Below are 14,474 nucleotides of genomic sequence, written 5' to 3'. Positions count from 1 at the left end.
TGTTCTTATTCTTGTCTTTATTCCTTAGCGATTCTGTAAATTTTAAAAAGTTTAATTACATTTTTACAATTAGAACATTAAAAAGTAATTTTACAATTTAGTGAACAATGACCTATCTCACAGAGGTTGGTCTAATACATTGAATAGGGGTTTACACCAAGATATATTTGTGCTGAAAATTTAATTATTTCATTGTTATTCAACAAAATAATAAGTGCATCTAAGGTACCATATGATTAGATTTATGCATGTTAAAATATTGTCCTGAAATGTCTTGATATTTTTAAACAATTTGATTTATTGTATTACTTGTGTGGGTGTGCTTCACACCACATCCTTTCAACTATTCCAAAATATTGGATCGAAGTGTTAACAAATACTTGGGCATTCCATGAAACGATTTTTACACATGCATGAAAGTAAAGAAATAAAGAAATGTTTTATTTAACAACGCACTCAACACATTTTATTTATGGTTATATGGCATCAAACATATGATTAAGGACCACACAGATTTTGAGAGAAAACCTGCTGTCGCCACTACATGGGCTACTCTTTCCGATTAGCAGCAAGGGATCTTTTATTTGCGCTTCCCACAGGCAGGATAGCACAAACCATGGCCTTTGTTGAACCAGTTATGGATCACTGGTCGGTGCAAGTGGTTTACACCTACCCATTGAGCCTCACCGAGCACTCACTCAGGGTTTGGAGTCGGTATCTGGATTAAAAATACCATGCCTCGACTGGGATCCGAACCCAGTACCTACCAGCCTGTAGACCGATGGCCTAACCACGATGCCACCGAGGCCGGTATGAAAGTAAAGATGCTGTGCATGTTATGAGCCTATGATCTTTTTTGCATTAAAGTTAATATGTTTCTGTAAGTATATATCAATCACGTCTTCTAAATTGATATGTTTCCTTTTTAAGATTGCTACTTAATTAGAAAAGATATTTCCTCAATTGAACTACAAAGTACAGTTCCTGAGTTTGTTTTTGTATGGTTTCATGATGGCAAATTGAATTTATTGATTAAGTAATTTGTCCCTAATAGCATGAGCCTTGGTCATGACATTGCATTTCTGTTCGGTCTGTTATGAAACTGAAATGAAATGCTAATCTTGCAACAGGTGAATTTTCAGTTACTTAATAGTAACATGCTTAACTAATTATTGTTATTTCACATCCATACTAGAGGTAATCATGTAGCAGCAGTGTAGACCTAATGCTAGGCTCAGACTGTCAACTGTTACCATGAAGTTGGCCAACTCGACGGTTGCATAAGTTTCCCAACTCTTGACTGGGTGCACTTAGATTAACAACTAATGGGTTAAATAACGAGAATTGAATTGTAAGTGCACTCAGACTAGCAACTGGACAGTCGTAGAAGTCGTAACAGCAGAAAGTTGGCCAACTTTATGCTGGCAGTTGGTAGTCTGATCCTAGCACTATTAGCACCAGTAAGCAAAATATGGCCTGTATTTTTTAAAGATACCAGGTCAAAAGAGATATGTTCGTGGTAGAAAAAAGTTATAACCTGCTAGAAAAAAAAAATATATATATAGATATATATATATATGTAGCACGGGGTGAGGTGAGCGTTTATTTAGACCATAGTGTGTGAAAACTTGTGGCCTCTGAGATGGATTTTAGAGCATTATGGAATTAAAATATAACAGCATTATGAACTAAATAGCAGATGAGATAATCATACAAACGTCTCTCTCTTTAAAAAAATGACTTTGATTTTAAAAAATAATCTATTTCACCTGCTAGGTCTAAAAACTGGACTGCTTTTCACTTGTTGCAGGCTACTGTTTTGAGTACTGCAGTTTAAAAGCTGTTCCTGTGAGTCTGGTTTCAAATTTAATTCTTAAATCATACTGGCGAACAAGTAGGGGTGAGAGTAATGTTCTATTTTTGATCTTATGTCTTTTTTGTTTTTGTAGTTTTTTACTGCTTTTAAGATATTTGGTAATGCTCATCTTAAAGATTGCAGTTTTTGTATCAAGTTGTCCGAACCATATCAGTTTAAATATTAGGACAGCTAGAAGAGCTTCAAAAATATCTGGATAATATTTCTGTAACTTTTTAAAATTTTGTAGTTAAATGTATCAGAACAAATAATATTGACTTCTTACTTCTCATAAGGTTTTACTATTTGACCTGTTTTTACAAAATAGTCTTTATTAATGGAGAAAAAACAGAAGAAAACCCCCCAGGACCTGTCCATATTAAGGGATTATGGATAAAGGACAGGAAAAGAGGTTATTTAAAAAGAAATTAAGATATATTGTATTATTGCAGCTAGAAATTGGAAGTGAGCCAAATATTGTTGATAAACATTTAATTGTTGGAGAGCCTGTCAGCTGGTGGAAGCACATTGAATCACAAACAAGACCATAAATCAAAATAGCATCACTTAGTCCAGTAAGTGTTACGCACAGAATATTGATTTTTACAGCCGAGCTGGATAATTTACACCTTAAATTTACCCTTGGAGTAACAGGACCAGGATCAATATCGGTTGGAGATTAGAGATAATGCACGTGTCAAGATAAACTGACACTAGATTTTCACAAATGTAACCTTTTATTTTATGTCTTGATTGCCTAGTTAAGCCTTGCCATATTTCTCATAATATTGCTGCTACAAATACTTTCCTATTGTCCTTTTAGTTTGTGGGCCATGGATTTTACTAGTTGATTCATCAGGTTATTGGTGCATCTATAACTGTGGTATGTAGAAGTAGCCTATATGGTATTAGTTGGGCACAAGTACTATATAAAACTTTAATAAGACCAGACTCAAGACTTTGTTCATGCCTTTGAAGTAAAATATTTGGACTAAATTTGCAAAGCCCATTTTTCTTAAACATGTAGGTATTTAAGAATTGTAAAAATATGTAGTTATACATGTGTAACCAGCCTCGGTGGTGCCGTGGTTAGACCATCGGTCTACAGGCTGGTTGGTACTGGATTCGGATCCCAGTCGAGGCATGGGATTTTTAATCCAGATACCGACTCCAAACCCTGAGTGAGTGCTCCGCAAGGCTCAATGGGTAGGTGTAAACCACTTGCACCGACCAGTGATCCATAACTGGTTCAATAAAGGCCATGGTCTGTGCTATTCTGCCTGTGGGAAGCGCAAATAAAAGATCCTTTGCTGCCTGTTGTAAAAGAGTAGCCTATGTGGTGACAGTGGGTTTCCTTTAAAAAACATTGTCAGAATGACCATATGTTTGACGTCCAATAGTCGATGATAAGATAAAAAATCAATGTGCTCTAGTGGCGTCGTTTAAAAAAAAAAAAAAAATTATTACCTGTATACAAGTGTAAGACAAAAACAGGCTTTATGAATTCAGCTCCATAAAGTTTTTAAAGCATGTGGGCCAGGTTTACAGCGTAAACAAATCATCATCATCATGCTTTCTGACATTGTTGTTTGTGAGATTGCTCCTTGTCAAATGACTACCGGTACAAAAAAACATGTAACTTGTACTCAAATGATTGACATATCAGAGATTTATATGTGTTTAGTCATAGTTTTGTGTTTTGGCCATGTCATTGGTGGAAAATACTTATTGTTTTTATTGTCCAAGATCAAGGTCAACTAAAAATACATTTTATTTGTGATTTTTTACGCATTTTTCACAAGTAACATTCCCAAATTTGATGTTGAAGCTAAGAAATTTTAAGAAGAGTCCATGCTTATTATTTTTATGCTCAAAGATCAAGGTCAACTAAAACTACATTTATTTCGGATTTAACGCATTTTTCACAAGTAACTTTCACAAATTTGCTATTGAAGCTAAGGTATTTTAAGAAAAGTCACTATTAGGACCAAAAATTGTATACGAGTGAAATTTTGTTTGTAGTAATATGTTGTGTTTCTGATCCTCAAAAGATTTTTGAGAAAGCTATTTTTGTTGAGAAAATTGATTTATGGCATTTGTTTGCACATGCACCAGCCAGGTAGGAATGGCACATAAATTGTTACATGATCTGCAGCATGTCCTGCTGATCAGAGATAAGGCTGTGAGGACCAACTGTTCCCGACATGTGCAGGCCTTCTCTTGTTACCTGACAACAGCAGCTTGTCAAACCAGGAAGTACTGGTTTAGAAAATATGATCAGCTTGATATAACACGCAAAATGCTCCCCTACTCCCCCCCCCCCCCCCCCCCCCCCCCCCCCACCCCCCCCCCCCCCCCCCCCCCCCCCCACCCCCCCTGCCAATCTGTGTGTTATTGTGGGTATAAATGATCTTAGCTTTTTTTAATTTATGGACATTGTAGAGATGCTGGTGTCGTAATGAAAATTGTCAAAGATCAAATTACAAAGTCGACAAATGATTGGAAAAATCAGTATTTATTATGAAGTTAATTAGCATGTATCTTTTCCATTTTGAAAAAAAAAATCATATCACAAACAATACAAAACAAACCTAATTGATACTATTATTGTGAACCACTTTTGGCTTTTATTTATATATGATTGTAGTGATGCTGGTGCCAAATGGAAAAATAAAGGATCACACAATAACCTTTTCCTTTTTAACTTTGGATCAAATGGGTCATATTTATACTACAAGTACAACAATAAAGTGTATTTCATGCATCATCTTTGTGGTAAGTTTTCTTTCATGTGTATTGATGATGAACTGTATTCTCTTGTTTAAATATTGTGAATACCTAGAGGTGTTGGCTATTAATGTGTTAAATTTCATCAGCTCATTTATCTTGCGTTTCTAAGAGCATATAATGCATATTACTAACATGTGAAAAAGCCATCAAGTATGGCAATTGCATTATCATGATTTCAGTTCAGTAAGGCTGATCTTTACAACCTGTTCCGGTTGTGCTGTAGGTTTGAGGCTGAGATGTGCTGGGTTAGTGGCTTCGTACCAGCTCCAACCCAGAGTAAGTGCATAGCTTAATAGACAGATGTAGTGTCACTATACCAACTGCACTATCACTAACCACTCACCAAAGACCAGTTTATCCGGACAGACAAGACAGCCCTGTTTATGCTGATAATGTGCCAGGAACAGCCTGCATGAATCTTTAGATAGTCATGAAAGTAAATTAAAATTAAAATAACTGAATGATCTGCACAGGTAGTCTGCATCTGTCACAGATGTTTAGCTTCTGCAAGCGTTACTCTGGACAAATCCATTTCTCATCTGAGCACTTACTTACTGTACATTTCATCTCTTCTTTTTTTTGGCAATTCTCTTAAATTGACTACACTATTTTTTTGTCATACATTGCAGCACTGCTTATCAGAATGGTTTAGATAAGGGTAGTTAAAGACCCATTTTCTGATATCAGTTTGTTTTGTATGAATTCACCTAATGTATGGATAGGGATTTGATGCCACATAAGTTTGGTTGGAAAGAGAATACAATAATGTTAATTACCCTTGTAAGCAGTGTTAGGCTTATAGGGTTGCTGGTTTTTTCACCAGCTATACATCTTTAACATGTGCCTTTCTTTAAATAGGTGCCAAGCGTATATATTTTTTTCTTATTATATATGTACTTAAACTAAATTTAAAACTTTATGCTTTAAACAGACTTCGAGCAAGGTTTTTTTGTGGGTTTTTTATCTTAGGCAAGCAGAAAATACAATTCCACACACTGTCAAATGTGCTGAAATCCCCACCCCTGATTAACACAACAACAGACATCTGTTTTCAGAGGACAGCATTTAAATTCTTTAAATCATACATGCATTTAATCTAGTAGTTAACTCTTTAATATTACCTTAAGTGACTGCTTAAGGCTGTATACTAAATACTTACATTTAAAAAACACAAAAACACAGCTCTTAAATCACTTCTACATCTGTCTTATTAGTGTAGCTCAGTTGGTAGAGCATTTGCCAAAGGTGCTTGCATCATAAGATCAAATCACCTTGGTGGAACCATTCTCTGATTGGCATTTTCCTGTCCCAATCAATAGTATATCAACTGGTATATCAAAGGCTGGTATGTGTTGTCTTGTCAGTGACAAAGTGGATATAAAAGATCCCTTGCTGCTAATGGAAGAATGTAGTGGATTACCCATAAGACTGTAAAACATTACCAAATGTTTGACATCTAGTAGCCGATCATTGATGCATGTATCAGTATGGTCCTGTGTCTTTAAACAGAACAAAACCTTTAATTGTCATGTGAAAGTTAAAAAAAAGTTTGTTTTGTTTAACAACAGCACTACAGCACATTGATTTACTAATCATTGGCTATTGGATGTCAAACATTTGGTAATTTTGACATAGTCTTTCAGAGGAAACCTGCTACATTTTTCCATTATTAGCAAGGGATCTTTATATGCACCATCTCACAGACAGGATAGTACATACCATGGCCTTTCATAAACCAGTTGTGGTGCACTGGCTAGAACGAGAAATAACCAAATGGGCCCACCAATGGGGATCGATCCTAGATCGATCACGCATCAGGTGGATGCTTTACCGTTGGCTACGTCCTGCCCTCATCATATGAAAGGATATTATGTGTACAATTATAACAGAAACTTACCTTGTTGCTTACTATTACATCAAGTGATGAGAAACTACAATCTGCTTTTGATTGTTAACTGAGAAATCTCGTGGTTGTAGCAGTGTTTACTACGAAATCGAAACTAGGTGATAGCGTAGTAATTATTAGTATGCATAGTAACGGAGGTTGTGGGTCATGTCGGAGCAAAACAATAGAAAGAAAAATCAATGTTTATCAGCATACAACTCTTTTGATAGTAGATCAATACGATTGGGTGTAGTAGGTGTAATGTTTTTTAATCGGCCTGCGTTGATATAGGTTGATATCAAAACACACGGTCGTAGTATATTGTAGTATATTGATCGCTTGTGTTTGTCACAGCTTGGATTATGAGGTAATGTGCATCTACTGGGAATTTAGCCTTGCACTGTAACTTTAATATTCTTACCACAACAGGTCATGGGAACAAAGCGTTTTGATTGGATCATGCAGAACTCGCATGTACTGAAATGATACAGTTTATTCTTCCATTTGGTTAGTAGTAATATGTATTGATTGAAACTTGATAGGGTTAGATGAAGTTTCTGCAACCAGCAGGGCATAAAATAGGTGTGAACTAGTGCAGAAGATTTTTATTATTGGAAAATCATGTTGATTTTATCTAAAGTTTTATCATTCTGACATGAACCAGTTAACTAATTTTACATTTTTGTTTTTGCTATATTTGCTCTCTATTTCACTGAACATACAAACTTCACCTAAAAGGCCACGGTATATGCTGTCCTGTGTTTGGAAAAGTGTATATGAAAAGTCCCTTGGAAAAATGTAGTGGTTTTCCTCTGAAGACTTTGTGTCAGAATGACCACATTAATAAATCTTTGTCCTCTAATGGTATTATTAAACAAAAATCTGCATCTCAATTTAAGCCATTAACCATCTGTGTTTGTTTTACCTGTCTAGTTTGAGTGAATATTTTACAATTTATTTAAGCATTCAATGTGTATATTTTTCTATTTAAACATATATGAACAGAACCCCCCCCACCCTCAAGAAAAACCCACAAAAAACCCACACAAAACTCCCCACCCACCCCCACCCCACAAAAAACCACAAAAAAAAACACCCTCTACAAACCCCTATGTACACTGTATGACTGCAGTGTATTATAATATAAAAGAAAGAAAGAAATATTTTATTTAACGACGCACTCAACACATTTTATTTACGGTTATATGACATCAGACATATGGCCAAGGATCACACAGATTTATAATGTAAAAGAGTTCCGTGCATGTTTGCTGTTGCCAGGAATGTGCCTGAACATTAACTGATATAACGTCTTTATTTTCTGTTCACACTTGATACATGAAAATATAGTTACAGCCAATCCTTATAATTAAATTAAGTTGCATAATTGAATAAAAAAGTTTTTGAAAACATAAGTGGTTTGATATAGGTTTTCTCTTTTTTTGACAGCAGCAAAGTCTTTAAAGTTTAAAATTAAAGTTTTTCATTTAAATCAGTTCCGAAGTTGTTAAAAGTTTCAGTCGTTAAAATTTAACATTGAAGTTTTGCATTTAAATCAGTTCTGAGGCGAGATGTAGCCCAGTGGTAAAGCACTCTCTTGATGCATGGTAAGTTTGGGATCAATCCCCGTCGGTGTGCCTTTTGGGCTATTTCTCGATCCAGCCAGTGCACCACGACTGGTGGCCATGGTATGTATATGTGCTATCCTGTCTTTGGGATGGTGTATATAAAAGATCCCTTGCTACTAATGGAAAAATGTAGCGGGTTTCCTCTTTAAGACTACATGTCAAAATGACCAAATGTTTGACATCCAAAAGCTGATGATTAGTAAATCAATGTGCTCTAGTGATGTCGTTAAACAAAACAAACTTCTTCAGTTCAAAATCAGTTCCTTACAAACTATAAGTCCTTGGTTTATAATTGCACCTATGGATGTTCATCATAGTGCACTGAAAATGTTTATAGTAGGCGAGACATTTAATTTCACAGAATTCTTGTATACATTAGATGTTTGGGCTAAAACATTACAATAGGCCAGTAGTGGGGGGGGGGGGGAGTGTGTGGGGGGTAATACACTTATGTCAGAGGTTATGTTAAGTATTCATGAAAAGAGAAACCATTTTAAAAGCAGTTCATTTGGAATCTGTGTCTTATAATGTTAAATGTTGTTGTTTTGTTCCTTCTAAAATTGTATGCCTCTTTGTTGAGCATGAGGTGTGACTGGATTAATTTCATTTCAAAGATCACAATCACTGAACAAAATAATAAATGTAGAATCCTAGTTGCTGTTCAGATTCGATCATTAAAGAAGAATGGTTAATTGTAGTCTGAAATCTGGGTTGAGCAAATACACATCCTTTATGCATCTTAAATGAAATGGAAAAATTAATGTAGGAATTGTATTGATTTCACCCCCTGGCTGTGTACATTTGAGATACAGAATATAAGGAAATGCAGTGAAGCATTGTTTTTGTGTTATGTTTTACCTAATGTTTTGATAAAGCTTTTAAAATTAAAATTGATATTAGGATGCTCCAATAAAAGTAATTTTATTTCAGTTGCTGTGACAAAAGATTATTATGTTTTCCAAACATAGTTATTTTATTTAAGTTGCTGTTGTATAATATTATTATGTTTTTCAAATCTCTATCCATTAATTAAAAAAAACCCAACAACCCCAAAACCCTCACCAACAACCCCAAAACACCTAAAAAATCCAAAATTCAAAATTAGAAACAAAAGCAAAAATAATTCCAACCAATGAATTGGTATAACTTTTACTTTCTAAATGGAAACATGCATGAAATTAATAATTTGTGTTTACATATCTTTATTATCCATTTGGTAAAATAATCTTGGTTTATGTAAAAGTATTACGTTCCATTAGAATGTAAAGTGGGATGTAACATCTCAGTGTCATATGATGGCATTGTATGGTTGGTTCACTGCGACCGTAGGAGAAAATTAACCAAACCATTTCAACAATATAAATTAAAATTGATTATAGGTAATAAGTAGGATATTAAACTTGCTATCATTTGATATCATGTTTATGTCCCTCGTGAAGTAATTTTCATTGGCAATTGCTAAAGCTTGTGAAAAATGAAAATGATTTCATGCGGGACATAGCATGACACAGAATGAAAGGTCGTTTAATATCTTATACATATACAAGGTATGTATACATTTTTTTTTTAAATGTTAAACATTTGATCATATCCTGCACTTGCCAACAAAATATGATATTCATGTTAAAAATGCTCTACAATTAAACTATAGCACCCTTTTTCCTAAAAATCCTGTCTCTATACTGTCATTAAATGTCTATTCAAAACTCCTTTGATATGTCTCTGGTATACATTTTTCAAATTAATAGTATATATTTTATGTGCATCAGAAACAGGACCACACATACAATGATACATGCATGGTCTTTGATAAACTAGATTTATTTCTTACATCAAAAATGCTCATACTAGTAAGACTATAAAGCTTAACAGATAATAAATATTTCATCATTAATAGTATATATTTTATGTGCATCAGAAACAGGACCACACATACAATGATACATGCATGGTCTTTGATAAACTAGATTTATTTCTTACATCAAAAATGCTCATACTAGTAAGACTGTAAAGCTTAACAGGTAATAAATATTTCATCATCATTGCTAAATGCTGCTATTAATTATGATAGCTTCTAATTATTAATCAACATGTTGAGTACATAGCACATTACCTGTTGTGCACTTAATTAACAAGAGTTAACAATGAATGAAATATTAATGTATTGGTAATAAAACTTATTTTTTAACTTTTATTGTACTATTGTATTCTTTTCTTTCTTTTTTTAGAGAAACTAATTCAACAAATGTGGAGCTTTAATATGAAAATATAAAAATAATATATCACACATTGATTAAAAATAATGATTGTATCTTTATTTTTGGGTCATCACCATGAGGTAAAATATTTTAAAGAAAAAATATGTTTAACAAATGAGTGTGCATGCATGCATGAGTGCATATGTGCATAAATGCACATGCTAATATGTGTGTGTATGTGTCTAACTAACAGTCAGATGTTTTTGTTAGTTCATGCTAGAATGTTGTTTGTAAATTTCTTTGGAACAAATGAATATTGTAGACATACGAGTAAATATTAACAGTGAGAAATGTACATACCTTAAACACACATATTTGGTTCTCCTATCTGTACATCATCCCAGTAGCTGTGAACACTTTTCCGCTTAATTAAGCACAGATCAGCTTTTATCAGTGTCCATAAGTAACCCCCATCTAATGGTGCCGTTGAAAACAGATTCTCCCTATTCCTCTGCTCAAACGGTCCACGTTCAGAAAACCCAGCTTCCCAGCTCAAGACCGTTTTGAAAGGCAATCAACGATTCTTTATGTCAAAACTCAATCATTCGCAATAGCTCTTCGGTGGCTGTTCCCTTCCCATAATAAATACAGTTCTGCCATGAATGCATTAACCAGTACTAATCGACACTGTCCTCTTTGGCTGCAGCTGGTAAGCTCAGCAAATGTTGATTATTATTTTTTATTTTTTTTATTTAAAAAAAAAAAGAGATAAATATTAGCAAATGTGTAAGTTGTGCAGACTCGAATGCCGTTTATTTAAGGTATTTAGTGCTTGGAGCAGGTTTCTGCTGTGCTGGTGCCACTTGCAAGAGGTAACCAAATGCTGCCCGGGAAGCAAGCCTTTCGTAAGAGTGGACTTTTTACTCCACTGTACAGTGGCAGTTAATCTATAAGCCACAGCTGTGAGCATTCCCACTACAAGAAACACTAACCCCGTTATTGGGTCTTAATACAAGCATAAACAACCTTTTTTCAAATGTGAAGGAAAAACAAGTGTTGTTTTTTAAAAGTCAATTTTGTTGATGATGTAATTAACATACAGTGATATAAATTTCTGTATTGAAAACCATCAGTGTAATTTTTGAAGTGGGTGCCATACATATAAAGTTGATTGATATTGGCAATGAAAGTCTACAATCTACTTAAAGGGGTTGCTGGGGTATGATTGCTATATTACTTTTGCATAATTGATACTCTTAAATCTTACAGAAACATTTTAAATTAACTTCGAATAAAGGAAGGAAATGTTTTATTTAACATTGCACTCAACACATTTTATTTATGGTTATATGGCATGGGACATGTGGTTAAGGACCACACAGATATTACGAGAGGAAACCCGCTGTCGCCACTTCATGGGCAATTCTTTTCGATTAGCAACAAGGGATCTTTTATATACACCATCCCACAGACAGGATAGCACATACCACAGCCTTTGATATACCAGTTGTGGTGCACTGGCTAGAATGAGAAATGGCCCAATGGGTCCACCGACAGGGATCAATCCTAGACCGCCCGCCCATCAAGCGAGTGCTTTACCACTGGGCTACATCCTGCCCCTAGTTTTGAATAAGGACCATGGGTTGTCTGTTAACCCCATCCTGACAGTTGATGTAGTTAACTAAGGATGGATGATATTACCAGTCTACTGGTTAACTGCAATATGAAAGTTTATTTTGTTTAACGACACCAGAGAACATTAATTAATTAATGAAGCATTAGCTGTTGGTAATTCTGACACATAGTCTTCAGAGGAAACCTGCTATATTTTTCTTTTAGCAAGGAATCTTTTATATTCACTTTCCCACAGACAGGTCAGCACATTCCAAGGGCTTTGATATACTAGTTGTGGGACACTGGTTGAGCTGGGTCTACTGAGTAGATTCAATCCTCTGGCCAAAGTAGCTGAAGTTAGTACTATCGACTGAGCTAGATCCCACACCATACAGTACGAAAGCCCAGACACCAAGCTGCGAATTTATCACATTTGTGGACTTCTGTAAATACCACATTTTGGGTCAGAAGCATAAGATTATAAGAAGGAATGCTAAAATATTTATATTAAATCATGTTTGTGATTCTGGCGGAATCCTTAATTTTTTTTTCCAAAAGTTCAATATGACAATAGTAATAGGTTATTATATAAAAATGTCTTTAATATATCCAATGGTTTTCACACATCCATATTGCAATACAAATTCAAATGATAACACCCATCCCTGTTGCTAGTGTAAGCACATATTACAAGTTCCAACTTTTAAATTTATTATATCTAAAATTATTGAAATGGTTTAATATATTCTTTCATATATTTTATTATTCTCACTTGGATTTAGAAAATTAATTACCTTTATGCATACCGTATATAGTAAATAGTTCTGTTAACTTGTTTGATGATGAAGTGTAATACTTGAAATTTCATGCTAGAGTGATAGATGTAGTGGTTAGATACTGGCTAAAGAGGTTTCTACTCCTGTGATTTCAGTATTTCCAAGATAATTAAACAATTTCTTATCAGCAGATGATATTGATTTCTCTAATGTTTCTTTGAATTACAACTTACAAGCAATATTTTTCCATTTTATCTTTAATTGCTTTGTAAAAATGTTAATCTGTTGCTATGATGTCTATTGTCCCATTTTCCATTTCATCCATCCAACTTCTATTAACAACTCGAGCTGTGTTTTTAAATAGCTGTCATCTTGGATTTCCTCTTTTGCCCAGTGTCAGCGTCTTAAAGCGAATTGTCATTGAATGCGAAAAGCTGTCTATAATGAAATTTTGTTGTGTAAATGTAGCTGGTGCATTTGTCTGTACTATAAGTATTGAAATGCTCTGGTTGTCAGGTTACATCCACTTATTTCAGAGATGAAAAGCATACTGCATATTTTTCTAGAATTCCAGATTTTTATTCCACCCAAAACTGTTCCTATTCTTGTGTCCTTGGTGAATAGCTGATAGGAATTGCTTATTGTACTTCACAACACCCAGCAAGGTTTCACAGATTTTTTTGTTCAAGGTCATTTTCTTCTCTTTTATTTGCCCCAGTCTCAGTTCTCTCTCTGTTACGCAGATTACTTGATTAGGCTGGGTCTCTGAATCTCTGTATGGAAAAAAAAAAATTTGAATTGAAATAAAAAATGGAGGCAAATCATTCAGTGGCATTGGTACTTTCAAAAGACATTTGGATATTTAACACTGTAATCCCCACAACACTTTTGCCAAAGACCATGGCATGTGCTGTCCTGTCTGAGAAAGTGCATTTGAAAGGTTTCTGGCTATTACCCGATAATTGATACAGAGTAATATGCAACAGCAGGTTTCTTCTCTTATATTGTGGAGTCTGTCTGTACCTTGCTACATTTTCTCTTTATATAAAGTACATCAGTTTTGCATCAATATTTAATTAATAGTCTGTCAGTATTAAACAAGGGTTTGTTGAATGCATGCATGGGCTGTTATAGGTTGAGGGTGCAGGGGATAGGCACTCTTTTTTTTTTTTTTTTACATTATATACCTGTTAATGTCATAATTCTGTTCCTTTTCAACTTACTCAAGTTACTATATCCAGATACCGACTCCAAACCCTGAGTGAGTGCTCCGCAAGGCTCAATGGGTAGGTGTAAACCACTTGCACCGACCAGTGATCCATAACTGGTTCAACAAAGGCCATGGTTTGTGTTATCCTACCTGTGAGAAGTGCAAATAAAAGATCCCTTGCTGCTAATCGGAAAGAGTAGCCCATGTAGTGGCGACAGCGGGTTTCCTCTCAAAATCTGTGTGGTTCTTAACCATATGTCTGACGCCATATAACAGTAAATAAAATGTGTTGAGTGCATCGTTAAATAAAACATGTCTTTCTTTCCATCCTTGAAAATACAAATAATTTGTACTTTTACCAAAACCATACTACTGAAATTATTTTTGTAGAATTACAGAAGGATTAATTACATCCTTATTGTATTGGAAAGTTTGAGGTTTACTTTCTTTTGTGATTTAATCAGGCAAAAAATGTCAGAAAAACCTGTCCTTGACATACTTTGCTTATTGATTAAAGA

The 14,474-nt window shown here is 34.6% G+C and overlaps 2 protein-coding genes across 3 annotated transcripts in view; one reads left to right on the top strand and one right to left on the bottom strand.

Moving 5' to 3' along the window:
- The window catches only part of LOC121367776 (leucine-rich repeat neuronal protein 1-like), a 41,900-nt gene extending 30,885 nt beyond the window's left edge, over nt 1-11,015 (bottom strand). Inside the window, exon 1 of the mRNA XM_041492138.1 lies at nt 10,717-11,015. The gene's annotated coding sequence lies outside the window, so the exon portion shown is untranslated. The remainder of the gene's footprint in view (nt 1-10,716) is intronic.
- Nucleotides 1-14,474, top strand: part of LOC121367777 (mitochondrial inner membrane protease subunit 2-like) — a 90,913-nt gene that overhangs the window by 38,812 nt on the left and 37,627 nt on the right. The window lies entirely within an intron of this gene.

The sequence above is a fragment of the Gigantopelta aegis genome, chromosome 3, assembly GCF_016097555.1.
Source record: "Gigantopelta aegis isolate Gae_Host chromosome 3, Gae_host_genome, whole genome shotgun sequence".
Classification (NCBI taxonomy): domain Eukaryota; kingdom Metazoa; phylum Mollusca; class Gastropoda; order Neomphalida; family Peltospiridae; genus Gigantopelta; species Gigantopelta aegis.
This window is presented reverse-complemented; position numbering and strand designations above follow the sequence as displayed.